This window comes from Protopterus annectens, chromosome 5.part0, assembly GCF_019279795.1.
Source record: "Protopterus annectens isolate FY-2018-M chromosome 5.part0, PAN1.0, whole genome shotgun sequence".
In the NCBI taxonomy this organism is placed as follows: Eukaryota; Metazoa; Chordata; order Ceratodontiformes; family Protopteridae; genus Protopterus; species Protopterus annectens.
In genome coordinates this window covers 561,222,880-561,237,533 of record NC_056735.1, presented here as the reverse complement: position 1 = coordinate 561,237,533, position 14,654 = coordinate 561,222,880, and positions in this window count along the sequence as shown.

Here is a 14,654-nt window from a genome sequence, read left to right as displayed (position 1 = left end):
AAGCAAGCCAACTGAATCAATGCATCCTGAGTGTGTAAATTCGAAACCTCTTTGTTTGTCAATGCATCAATAGAAATAAACTCACTAGTAACATCCGATGACACATAACTGTCAACAAGCTCATCAAATTCACCAAAACAACTCAAATTGTTATAACATGAAACGTTAACAACATTAAAATCCTCACAGGTTAGAAGTGACCCCTTCGATTGCCCCCCCCCCGAGATATACAAACTGTGCATTCCTGCCAGTTTGCCCTCTGTTCATAAGTCTCTCGGACCTCCGTGGTCCATTCTGCTGTTCTAAAAAAACATCATTTTGTTCAACATAATCATTGGTGAAATCAGAGTCATCAGGACTTTCTTCCGTACTTCCTACTACAGGTTTGGATCCAGGTGGATAAGCACAATTGGTTTTATACCAATATATATATTTTGTACCTAATTTTAGGTTGGACATTGCTGAAGTGCTTATTAATTTGAAACTTTTTATGAGACAGTTAAACTTACAGATTTTTTTCTCAACCTCCAGCAAGCATAAAGATGGGGTAATTGATATTGAATCTACACAAATTTTGAAAAGAAAGAGTACTTTTATCCCGCCCCTTAACGCAGAGGTTATTTTGTTGGAAAAATTGGTTGAGTGTGATTTTAGAAGAATTTGTTCACAGAAACTTCAGGCAAAAGACAACTTTTCAGATGATGAGAGACTCATGTTGAGAAGTTTTAGGGCCTCCAACCAATACAGGTGTATGAAACCTGATAAAGGTGGAGGTTGGTGATAATGACTAAAATTGATTACATTTCTAAGATGACTGAAATTTTGAATGATGAGTCAACGTACAAGAGGGTCTCTACAAATGAAGTGAATAGGGCATATGCCAAAATTGATTTGTTTTTATAGGATGCGCTATATCAAGGAGTTAATAATGAGATTGAGTTTAACTACCTCACAGCAACATTTCCTGCAATGCCTACCATTTTTGGTATCCCCAAAGTTCATAAAGGCACTGACAACTTGCCTTTTAGACCAATTGTTGCGGCTAGGGGATCAAAGACAGAACCCCTTGCGGTGTTCATAGCCGTTTTATCTAAGTCTGCTGTAAGTGAAGCAACACATATTTTGAGGGATTCATGGCACTGTTTAGAGAGATTGAGGGAAGTGAAAATTAACAATTCCTGTTTTGGTTTTTTAACAATTGATGTGGTCAATTTATTTTCTGTCATTCCGCAACAGTTAGGCTTAGAAATGTTTATGATAGTCTCTATGCCAGTGCTACTGTAGACAAAAATAGAATTAATTTACTTCAAGATCTTATGGAGTTGGTTTTAAAAAACAATTTTATTTTGTTTGAAGGTGAGGTTTTCCAGCAGCTTTCTGATGTGGCAATGGGGGCAAAATGTGCCCCGGTATTTTCTAACTTAGTCTTGTTGGCTTGGGAAAGGCTTCTTATTTTCCCCTCTATGTTTAATGACAATATTATGTTGTACAATAGGTTTTTAGATGACCTTTTAATTTTATGGAAAGGTGATGAACAAACGGCAGTGGATTTTGTTGATTACTTGAACAGCACCACCAAATTTCTCAAGTTGACATATGTGTGGAATGATGAAGTCATTAATTTTTTGGATCTAACCATTAATAAAACTAATGAAGGTTGTTCTAGTACTATATACAGGAAGGAGAGTTATTATAACTCCCTGTTGCACTTTGGAAGTCGTCACCCGTTTCACCAGAGAAAAGGTGTAGTGAAGGGGCAAATGGTTAGAACATCTAGGTTGGTCAGTGATGATGACATTTTTAGGAAGGAGATTTTTAAGTTGATTGGAATGTTCCTGGAATGAGGTTATCCTCTTAAACTTTTACTTAAAATGAAAAAAGAAGTGATGAGGAAAAGGGGAACAGATTTTATGGCAATTTTGAATACCAAAGTTCAATTTGGTAACATTTGTAATAACAAAACTGGAACATTTTTTGTATTAAAGTATAACAGCAGGGCACCTGAATTGTGCGCTAGTTTGAGAAATATTTGGAGGTACTTGTTACACAATGAAAATAAGGTGATCTTAGGGGCTGAACCTGTGATTGTTTTTAGTAAGGGTGAGAACTTAAAGTCTATACTGGAAAAAGAAGTTAGACCACACAACAAATCAATTATGAGAAAATGTGGGGCATGTAAGTGGTGTAGGTTTATTGGTGAGGGGTCTTACCTGTGTGTTTTTGATTACAAATACACTATTGCTTGCCCTGGGCATTGTAATTGTAACAGTAAAAATTTAGTGTATGTAGCTTCTTGCATGTCATGTGAGGCATTTTATGTGGGTAAGACCACCCGAAGATTAAGGGACAGAATATCAGAGCATGTCCGATCTATTAAGAAAAAAGATACATACAATGCACTTTACTTGCACACCACTACATGCTCCAATTTTAATAAGTTTTTGTTTTTTGTTGTGGACAGTGTTTCTAGGACTGAGAAAGGAGGGGACGTGGTCAACAAAGTTGCTGTTTTGGAAACTGAATGGCAACTTAGGTTAAATGCCTTGAAATTTCCTGGTCTTAATGATTGCGTATCTTTGAAACCTATTTTCAAACTTAAATCAAACCAGATTTAGATATATGATGAATTTAGAATTTTAAATAACAATTTACTTTGTATATGCATTTTTTACTAAAGTATTTTGGAATATTATTTAGTTTTTTATGAATGTTTGTCTTTCTCTTTTTGATACAATGTGGTTTTATGTACTATTCGTAATATTAGGGTTAGTTAATGTTTAAGTTAATGGTAGGATTTAATCAAATATTTGATAGGATTATCATTGGTTGTTGTATTTGTGATGTCAGCTTATTACCATGGGGTATTTGCTTTAAATGTGTTTTAACTTTGATTGTGAAAATGACTCTGAAGAAGCCAGCATTGTACTAGTGAAAGCGCTAAGTCATTTCTGTTATTAAATTTGTTTGGTTCACCGTTCTACTTGTGGTTGTCCTCAGTGGCTGTTTGTTTTTTTATTATTTTCTGGTTTTGCCCTGCTTTTTGGGTTTTTGTTTTGGTTGTTGTTTAAGATTAATGTTCCTGCCATCCATCCTGATGTATTTGTATAAAACACCTTAATAATTAAATGAACACCCACTCCTCAATGTCATCTTAATCCACATAAGAAAAGTGACATATTGTCAGAATGGAATACAGAGCTACATCCATGAGGCAACCGGTTAAAGTTGGAGGAATATACAGGAGTGGATCATCCCTACTGCTCAAATGACTCACAAAACATTTCAGAAACAAATTCCAGGTACTAAAACTTGCTTAAAAGATTTATTTTGTTACAAATATAAAACAACACACTCAGAATGCTCAAAACAAATTTCTTATTAAACAAAATGTCCGAAATGGTGACATACTGATAAAAATATTTGAAATAATTATGAAAATGTTTGAGACAATATCCAAATCCCATAAAATGTACAAAAAAAAAGGGGGAAACAAACATATTTCTTTGCTGTGCTACTTTTTTGTATTAACTAAAGTTATTCCAAATATTAGAAGTGTGCAAAGTGTTTGCAAGTGTGTGCAGTTATTTCGCAAAGTTAAGTTGTTTCAAAGCATATTTTCAAAAATACAGTTATTTTATAGCATATTTCACAGGTGCAGTCTTTCAAAGAGTTTATTGTGCATGTGAATATTATTATAAGTATCTGATATGTGTGAATGTTTGTACATAATTACAAGGGCCATTTTGCATTGTGTTTTACTATAATCTGCGGACGTGGCAGAAGAAATTTGCAGACCTGTACCCTTTTTGTCTGATAACAATTTTGCAGAAAACTGGTGAGTGAGTAGGAATGCAATATTTTTATACAGGCTGCTTTTTCTGACAAAGGTACAAATACAAAAACATTTATTCTGCTTAATTTCGCTGGTTCAGAAGTCATTGAAAGAGAATGTTCATTTGTGTATTCACCTGCTGTGTTTGCAGGGGAGGGAGAAGGCCACCATATAGTGGTACTGGCTGAAACAAGGGAATACCCAGAGTGTTTAAAATGTAAATTTATAGAAATGTCTAACCCCCAAATGAATATTACAATGAAAAGGAAATTATTTTGCACAAAGGATTAAAAGCCTGGAGAAATGTTTGCAGCATATATAACTGACTTGAGAAATAAGGCTAAAATATGCAGATTTGGTAAATTGAGAGATGAGTTGATAAAGAACATGTTTGTGCATGGTATTAATAATGCCATAGTAAGAACAGTTTTGCTTTGAGACAGTGATTTAATGTTAAACAAGGCCATTGAGATTTGTCAGATATAGGAGCTTACAGAAAAGCACACAAGTATGCTTACAAATGAGAATAGCTGTAGAAGGCAAAGTGACGAAGCTCATGTTGATAGTATGCAGCACATGGTTAAAAGAAACAGGCCCAGGCACATGGCAGCTACTGCAGGTCCTGTAACAGTCCTTGGAAAACCTTGAGTATTTCCAGCAAATTCCACAGCTTGCTCAGTAAAGCAAAAAGGGTTCATGATTACCTCCACTTCTAATGCCAACTATAAACCAAAGAAGTTAGTTGCAGTACCAAATTTTATTGTCAACTGTCGTAATTGTGGTGGAAATCATGAACCCAACAGAGAAAAGTGCTTAGATTTTGGGCAGCAGTTTCATTCTTGCAATAAGTGAAATCATTTCAAAAGGTTTTGTAATCAAATAAGGCACATTTTTTTTAAATAAAATAGGACATTCCAAGAAGCAAGTTGATCAATTAGAAAGCTGCAAACCTACTTTTTTATGTTGATGGCATGTCTGTGCTTGGTGGAACAGTCAATGCAGTAGATTTATGGGCAAAGAATGAGATCTTTTGTACTGTTTGGATTAATGGAAGTCCCGTAAAGCTCAATATAGGTACTGGCTCAAAGTGCAATGTTACGTCAGCAGAATGATTTGCTACAGTAAAAGCTGCAGACAACTTGATTTGACAAAGTATGTGAGGCTTGTTGCTTATGGTGGTGAAGAGATTCAAACCAAAGGCTCAGTAGTGCTTTCATGTTACTCTGTTGGGAACAGCTATGACTTGCAATTTTTCATAGTTAAGAGACATGTGCAGTCATTATTAGGCCCCAGGGGCAGTTTGAAAATGGGACTGATTTAATTTAGTAAAGAATATCACCATGTAAGCCTAAATGACAACAGCTCAGATTTTATCCAAACTGTTTTTTTCTCAGTATGCTGATATTTTTGCAGACAAAATAGGTAAATTACGAGTTGTGTACTCTATGAAGTTAGACCCAGAGGGCAGCCCAGTTATCAGATCAGCACAGAAAGTTCCAGTAGCTATGCAGGACAGAGTCAAAGCTGAGCTAGAAAAATTGTGCAGCTAGGAGTAATTTGTCCAGTAGAAGAACGTACAAAATGGGTATCTTCCATGGGAATAGCTCATAAGAAAACCTCAGATATCAGAATATGTATTGTTCCAAGAGATCTGAAAAAAAGCATTAAAAAGACATCATCATCCTATGCACACAGTTGAAGAGGTTGCTGCCCTCATGCCAAATACCACTGTCTTTACTGTCTTAGATACAAAGAGTTTATTTTGGCAAATTTTTCTTGACCAAAAATCTCTTCCACGGTGGTGCAGTAGTAGAGTTGTTGCCTCACAGCAAGAGGTTCTACCATTCGATTCTCAGCGGGAGTGTGGGGAATGCCTTCTTTTTGTAGTCTGTATGTCCTCCCCTTGGTTGGGTGGGCATTCAAAATACATGTGTAAATGGGCATGCCTTTGTTGAAGGTTGAACGTCGAGCTGGCACCTCGGTGTTCGTGAAAATCTACTGCCAATCATTAGTGGACCGGAGTTCCGCTGTGGCGACCCCTAACCGGGAAAAGCTGAAAGACAACAACATTAACTACAGTCAGTATACCATTTGAAATATGCAGATTTCTGAGAATGCCATTTGGAATAAATTCTGCCAGTGATGTCTTTCAACGTGCAATGGAGCAAACTTTTTCAGGCTATCGCTGTATTATTATAGTAAATGATATTCTAGTAGGAGGCAATGGAGAAGCCGAACATGACAGAAACCTCAAGAAAGTTCTAGAAAGAGCACATGAAGTGAATCTTAGGCTGAATCCTCAGAAATGCAAATTTAGTCTATGAGAAGTAACTTATGTTGATTACCTGTTTACCATTTCAGGCCCATGATCAGATCCTTCTAAGCAAACTGCAATTCTTGACATGTCAGCTCCAGACAATGTCCAAGCCCTACAATGTTTTCTTGGCATGGTCAATTATCTGGGCAAGTTCAATCCAGATTTGAGTCAACTTTCAGCTGACATGCAAATATGTAAGTTGGTCATGGTCAGAGCAGCACCAAAGAGTATTTGATGTCCTGAAGCAGAAAATTGCCAACCCACCAAATTTTAACTACTATAATGTTAACAAACCAGTTACTCTTTCCTGTGGTGCTTCTAAATTTGGTCTGGATGCATTCATTCTTCAAGAGGGTAGAACAATAGCCTATGCATCGAGAACTCTTACCCCGACCAAGATGCAATATGACCAGATTGAGAAAAAGTTTTGTAAATTGTGTTTGCTTGTTTGAAGTTCCATGATTATATTTATGGTCAACCTATTCAGATCAAAACTGACCACCAACCTCTTGTTACTAATTTGAGAAAGCCTATGCATACAGCTCCTGCCAGACTGCAATGCATGATGTTCAAATTGCAGAAGAACAATTTCAATCTTGTTAACAAAAAAAGCAAACTTCTTTATCTTACTGATGCTTTATCCAGATTGCCCAGAAAATAACACAGCATAACAATGAGCAACATGATTGTGAGGTCATTGAAGTGAGAAATGTTTCTTCCACACATCTTGATGAGCTCAGAACTCACACATCTTCAGATCCAGTTCTCCAGAACCTCAACCACTTTATCAGTTGAGGATGGCCTTCAAAGCAATCTTGTTCACCATTAGAAATGCAACCTTATTTTCCATACAGAGGTGAGATTTTTGTCAGACAATGGTATCATCATGAAGATCCTAAAGTGATTGTTCCAAAGTCTTTGTAACAAGAGTACTTTCAGATTTTGCATTGTGGCCACCCAGGAACTGATTCTACCAAAAGAAGGCTGAGAGATCTATTATTTTGGCCTTCTACATCAAGAGATGTTGAGAAAGTACTTTTACCTTGTTCAATGTGTAATAGTACAAAGTTGCATCAACAAAAAGAATCACTTTGGTTAAGCCATATTCCTGAACTACCTTGGTCGACAGTAGCCACAGATATCTTTGAGTGGAATGGTCAACATTACTTGGTGTTAATAGACTCTTACTCAAATTGGTTCGAGATTGACCTACTTCCCAACTTAACTTCCAGTAATGTCATTACTAAGTTGTAGCAACATTTTTCTGTCCATTGTAGTCCACATAAAGTTATTTCTGACAATGGTCCACAGTTTACAAGTTAGCAGTTCAAGAAATTTACAGAAACATGGGACTTTGTTCATATTACAAGTAGTCCTGAATACCCTCAGCCAAACGGCTTGGCTGAACATGCAGCTCAAAGTGCAAACCAGCTGTTAGAGTAATCCAGATGTGACAATACTGATGTTTTTCTTAACTTGTTAAATCTCTAAGATTCCTCCTTGTAGTAATCATCTTGGTTGACCTCCCCAGAGATTTATATCAAGACAAACCAGAAACACATTACCCATCAGCAGTAATTTGTTGGTTCCACATGCTAAGAACAGCAAAGCAATAAAAGCCCAACTGCTGAAGAAGCATTTGTCCCAGAAGTCTTACTAAAATAAAATCAGCAAACTGCTTTGTTCTTTACAAAAAGGGGAAATAGTAAGGATGCAGAAATCAAAAGGTTTTGATCTCATTTGATTTGTGAAAAGTTTGTGTCAAGAGCCGAGATCATACATTGTGGAATCACAAGAAGTGGAATTCAGACAAAATCAGAAGCATTTGTTACCAGTGTCTGAACCAGTGTTACAGCATCTTCCCTATGATAAAGACTTTAGTTCTCAGAGTGACTTGTCCAATGTTCTTGTTCTAGAGGGCATTCCATCAGCAATCCCCCATTCCTGAGAAAATCCCTGAAACTCCTCAAGCAGAACATTCCCCAGTGACTGTCCCTATTGCTAAACCCATTCCCAACTATTATGTCACGAGATCAGGCCGCATTGCGAAACTTAGTTCCAGATACATGGCAACCTGGACTTGAATGTTGTGTTTCTTTATTAGTGTATGCATATTCGCATGCTTGTTCAAATGTCATTGTTTATATGAGACAGTTCAGTAAAAAGGAAGGATGTAGATCAGTGTGTGTAATATACCTTTAAGAAGCTTTCCACTGAGTCAACACATGCATTTAAGTACTGAGCACGTGCAAGCAAGAGTGCCATTTTGAGTGAGCAGCCAGAGTGTGAGCATGCAAGTATGTAGTCAGTCAGTTAGTTAGATAGGTCGCTCAAGTTTAATGTTCCTGCCATTCATCTTGATGTATTTGCATACAATAAACTACTTAAACTCACACCCAAGCCTCAATGTCTTCTTAATGGACATAAGATGAGCGACAATATCCTTCAAATGAAAAAGTGACATGACTATACAGAAGGTCATAGGTCAACTAAATAAGCTCAGATGCTTAGTTACCTATCAATAGCTAAATAAATAAGACACAACAGGTCTTCGAATGTCTCATAGATGTGACACACAGCAGAATACAATCAATCTCAGTGATACTATCAGTTACGCAATAACTTTCAGCTTTGCTATTTTTCAGGTTTTTATGTCAGAACAGCTCTTCTCCATGAAGACTTCATTGCACTTGTACATTTTAAAACCAGTAACATCCATGCCCTTCTCTTTGAATATACCCTCATATTACATGAAGTACTTTTATTTCAATTACCAGTAGTCCTGGAACTCTAAGTGATTAATGATTTCTTTATACAAAAGATCATCACTACTAGTGAGCCCTAATAATTGAATCATACCTCTAAAATATCCAAATTTTTGCCTTATATTTTTTGGTCTATTTCTCATAAAATTTGTGGTTTTCTGGAAAATTATTGAGGACTGAAGTCACTAAATAATGACAGACATTTGAGTTTCAGGCTTCATATACTTATGGAAATGCATGATAACCTGTTATTTTTCCAAGTTTATAAGAGCAACATTTAAAAAGTGTCCCTAGTTTTAGGATTTTGTTCCCCCATTATTTTTGGCTTTGTCCAGATTTCTTGCTCTAATAGGTTGAGAGGCATGATTTGAATTCTATATTCCCTTTCCTGTGTAAATCAATAAATGTTCATATATGATATGATATACAATGCCTTCAACATGTTTAAAAGAAGAATACCTTTTCACTAGTGTCACTTTCACAGTGACTGTACCTGCCTCAGTTTTATGTCGAATACTTGCAACTAGAAAAGGGCATACAATTTATTTTTGACTAATTTGGCCTGACAGAAATAATCATTTGAAATGTTTACTCCTTTCCTACTAGAAGAAAAAAAACTATCACTCAGTGATCCTCAAATGCATTACTGCTGAAGATAAATGAGCTGCCTCATCTGTTTCTGTTCCTGGCCAATTGCATCTTTATTGTTACCGTGCTTAGCCTATCTCTCATTTGCATTTATTATGGAAGAAACTTTTCTGGCTGCCAATTAAGTCATAATTATCCTAGACCTCCTTATACCTCTCTCTTTGCTGACTCCATGTCTTATTTGCTGCTGAGAGATGTTTCTCTCTTCTGTGCTATTTAGTTTATCACTGTAAATAGTTGATTTTAAGCTCATTTAACTGACAGCTTCCTGTTAATATATATTTAATGTATGTATATTTATTTGCATATGTACAACTGAATACTCTCACCAGGAAATTCTTTCTTTATTTCATTTTACACTTTCTACATACTAGTCACGTGATATTGAAATAAGCTTGTGTAGTTTATCATACATACATATCTGATAAATGGGGGATGAGGCATTTTTAAGCACAAATAATGTATTCACTTGCATACCTTTTATAATGCGTTTACTTATTTATTTTTTAGTGGCTGACTGTGTAACTGATGAGCTTTGTTGAAGCCTCCATCCCGAATCTAACTTCTAAATCTGTCACCTTAATGCTTCTGTCATTGAAATTGCATACTACTGACCGCAGCCTGATTTCACTCAATACTAAAAAAATGGAGCTATGCAAAAATTTTCTTTTCACAGAAAATGTGACTCTTTACCAAGCAGATTTACAATTTATACATTCAAAAGTCAATTTTAAAAGTGTTTACAAAAAGTGCATAAGTATTATAAATTAAAAATCTGTCCACTGGGTCCTTAGCTCTGAGAAGTACATTACTGTGCAAATATAACAATGATTACTTGAGCTTAGTTATAAATCATGGGCATATCTAATTTCTGTATGAAAAGTGGTGCTTGTAGGAGGATTGGAATTAAATAAACAGAATCTAAGCATAAATATATTTCCCATGGTTGACTTTTTAGAAGTAGTCACTATAAGGAAATTCCATCCTTCTTATATCCTGTCTTGTTTTACCATTATCTCTTACTACTCACAGAAAGCTTTTATTCCATAGTTTACTGCTTTTGGCAATAAATTAATTATGTGGGTTTGAAAAATTTTGTGTGACTAATGTCATGTCCAGTCATTGTGGTCCAAGGGGTCAAGATTTCTCAGCAAGCAGTGCTGACTAAGCAGTTGGTGTTACCAGTAATTCATTGTCAGAAATACTAAATATAATTACTGGCATCATAAGGAAAAAAAGTCTCATAAGAAAGCAGATGTTCATTAATCCATTACTTAATCAGATGAAAAATAAGCATGTACATAGCAAAAATGAGTAATATTTCAATCATATGACTTAAGAAATTATTAGTACAGAATATCACACCACAGAGGAAGAAAGGAAGCATTAAGGCATCTCTCTGGAATCCATAGAATGAGTGGCATTTTCTTTAATAGTGGTTAACTTTGCTATGCCATTGTTATAGGGCTGAAGGCTGAGAAAGACTTCAGGCCACTGTCCATATGGAGTCTACAAGATATACCATGTCTGCAGAGGTTTTATACAGCTGTTCTCTTTTCCTGCCACCTCCCTAAGGCATACTAGTTGAATAATTTTTATAAAAATGCTCTTGCATTTCACATATGTCTTTGTCCTTGTCCCCAACTTTAGACAGGTCCCAACAACAAAAAATCATCACTGCAAAGTAAAAATTGTTTGGCATTCATGAAGGAAAAGAACTGAAACTCATCCAATCAGTACCAGTCACCAATCTTAGTGGTCTGTTCTGAATTCATTCAACAAAAGAAACAATCATGAAAAAAATATATATTGCACAGGGCAGTGGGAAGGACTAAAGTTCACCCTAGTAGAATTCTTAGAAAACTGTCCAAAGAACTAATAGTGCCACTATTTAAAAAAAAAAAAAACATGACAGCAAGGTACAGCACCTGAAGGATAAAAGATTCTTACCTTTTTGTAAAGTGGGAGAAAGACAAATGCTGAAATTTATTGAGTTGTCACTTTGGCTTCATGGAAATAATTTCATAATATCTAATAGTTTGTATGCCACATAAACAAAGGCTGTCTGGATTTATATATACACATATATATATATATATATATATATATATATATATATATATATATATATATATATATATATTTAGATATATGTGTTTACGTGTGTGCATCTAATTCACTGAATTTCAAAACTTCCCTAGTGGCCTCTCTACCTCCACATGTTTCTAACATCACCTGCCCTCCTACTTGACCCAAAACATTTCATCTCAACCTAAATCTGTAATTTTTTTGCCCTTTGTTTACACATATTTGTTTGTGCACTTATTTGTGTGTTATCAAGGTAGGCGGATTTGTATAATACCATTTTCTGCCAATTCCTGTGCAATTAGGCCAATTCATTTGAAAAACACACAGAAGTGTTCATTGATAGATAAAATTGATGGTGATAGCACTATGTAATAACCACAATTTATGAAAAGGTGAATTAAGAGAAAGTGCAGAAGTAGCAGAGTGAGATTATGTAAGATGAGGCTAAGAAAGATGGGAAGTAACAGATTAAATAATTGTAACCCCCCCATTCTGCCTATATCGAAGAAAAGATTCTGACAACCTTGGAGTCTCTGCACTCTATCAGTAATATCTACTATACTTCAAGAGCTACCTACTTCCTCTCTCTGCTAGACTATTATTTTATGATTCCTCTGTCTTCTTTTATCTTCCTTGCTAACTATGTCTACTTGTAATGCTCACTTACCTCCACTGATCTGCTTCCCAACTCCAAAGCTATCATTTTACTCTCCCCTACCATCCACAAATGACATCCAACAGTTCAGTCTCCAGCATTCCTTATGCACTACTGGTAGAAGTTGTTTCCATTGTCCTACCCTAACAGTTTCACTCTCTTATTATCCCAGTTCAAAAAACTTCTTTGTGTTGTCAGCACATAATTTCACTTCATAGATCCTTTACTGATCCCTCCTCTGTATCTAACCAACTCAATATCACATTTCATCAACCCTGTGAGGAATATATCACACAGAATACTCCCCTGACTGCCACACTTGTACATTCCTTTCTTTCCTTTCCTTTCCCAATAAGAGTTTCCAAAGGCTTCATCTCTGACAGCATGATACACAGATAAATGAAAAACTACTGCTCAGACCAAAGATATTAATAAAAACATGCTTCCCATTAAAAGTAATCCGTAAATACCAAAGTATGGTTTTGCAGAGAAACAAGCCCCTTGCACTCCCCATGTGGGAGTCAAGCCCCTCTCACCCTTAAATTAATTACACTAACTTCATTGTCACAGAACAATGGGGAAAAAGAAAATCCTCATTGAAATGAGCAGTTGTCTTTCACAAAAAGAGAGCCTTCAGTCTCAACCAATTGTAGGTGGTCAGGGAAAAAAATGACCCGTTGGTCAACAATCACCTGTAGGGAAACCACATCCAAAGTAATTAACTGCCTTTGCCAGAAAGAGTGAGTGAGTGAGTGAGTGAGTGAGTGAGTGAGTGAGTGAGTGAGTGAGTGAGTGAGTGAGTGAGTGAGTGAGTGAGCTAGACAGTGGTATAAAATATACTTCTAAGTTAGAAGAAGAATATTTTGATATTTAACCCTCAGAACATTCCAAACATTTAATAGATGCCTCTTTATCTCTTGAATGTCTCTAGAGGGCAATGATATGCCACCATGTTACAGCATTATAGAGGAGCTTGAGGACTAACTTCTACGATCTAGTCAAAAATATATGTACAGGCCAGTAAACTGGTATGCCATTATACACTAATACAACTATTAAAAGAAAACATATTCTAAAATTCCGCTGATAATATATCAGGTTTTGACTATGTATCATATGCACAGACCACTCACCTGACTACTGTCCAGAAACAGCTATTAGCACTCACAACACTCTGGTGCTAATTGGCCCATCTGATTTGATCATTTAGCATGATGGAGAAAAACTCTGATTCAGAGACATTGTAAAGATACAGAGAGCAACTTTATTAGCAAAGCATTTCCTGGTCTCTGAATTAAATACTACATTTCCAAATCTGACCATGTACATATTCTCCCTAGCAGTCCATCTCATACACACACACACACACACACACACACACACACACACACATACACATTCATGTCCCTACAGACATGTACTCACACATCCACACCAATGGATTTAGCATGCTTGCACAAGTGCAACTATTAGTGTAAGTGACAGTGTTCACTATTTCCTCCTAGGGTAAGAAATAACTTGGCTGGATGATTTTCTGAATTAATTGGAAGTTGTAGGCATTTCATATAGCTAAGTAATAGCCACTCTTTCCAAATGCGTCATTAGCATGAGGCTTCCCTAGCAAGACTGCTGCTTGTGCTAAGGCCCCTATAAGGGGAAAACTATAAGGGTAGAACACCATCTTAGATAAGGCTCTTACAATCCAGGATGCCTTTCTGACTCTCAAGGACAGTCTTTCTACATTATAACATCTCGACTGTTCATCTGCCTGGTCAGATGAGGTTCATGGACAGAACTGCAATTCACTGCAGATTGCTCTAGCATGCAGTTATTACAGCCAGGTTTCATACACATTTAGTGTGTAATGAAAGTAAATTACAGAGGGCAGATAAATACTAAAACACAGACTCTGCAGTTGTATGAAGGCAAAATAGCATGGTATGCTGTGCATGTTAATGAGTACATATTGACATGAATATGAGGGAAACCATACAAATGAGACATATACCAGATGCAAATGTCAATAAAGTGTCAGACTAATTCTGAAATGTATAAAATTAGCACAATACGCCAAGGCAAATTCTCATATTTCACAAAAAAAAAATCATAGCAGAGGTGAGAGGAGGTTTGTTTGTATTAGCAGTATTAGTGCCCACAATGTCATGTGCTCAGGCCATTCAGACCAATGAAGGAGGAAGTGACAGTTTCTGATGTATCACCAGCTCTCTGACTAACAGACTGCAGATAATTCTCATGCCACTTGCATGTTGCCTTCATGATAAGTCACAGATGCCTTGTAAATTCAGTCCTGTGTGTTCCTTTTGGGGAAGACCCTCCACCTGCAGAATC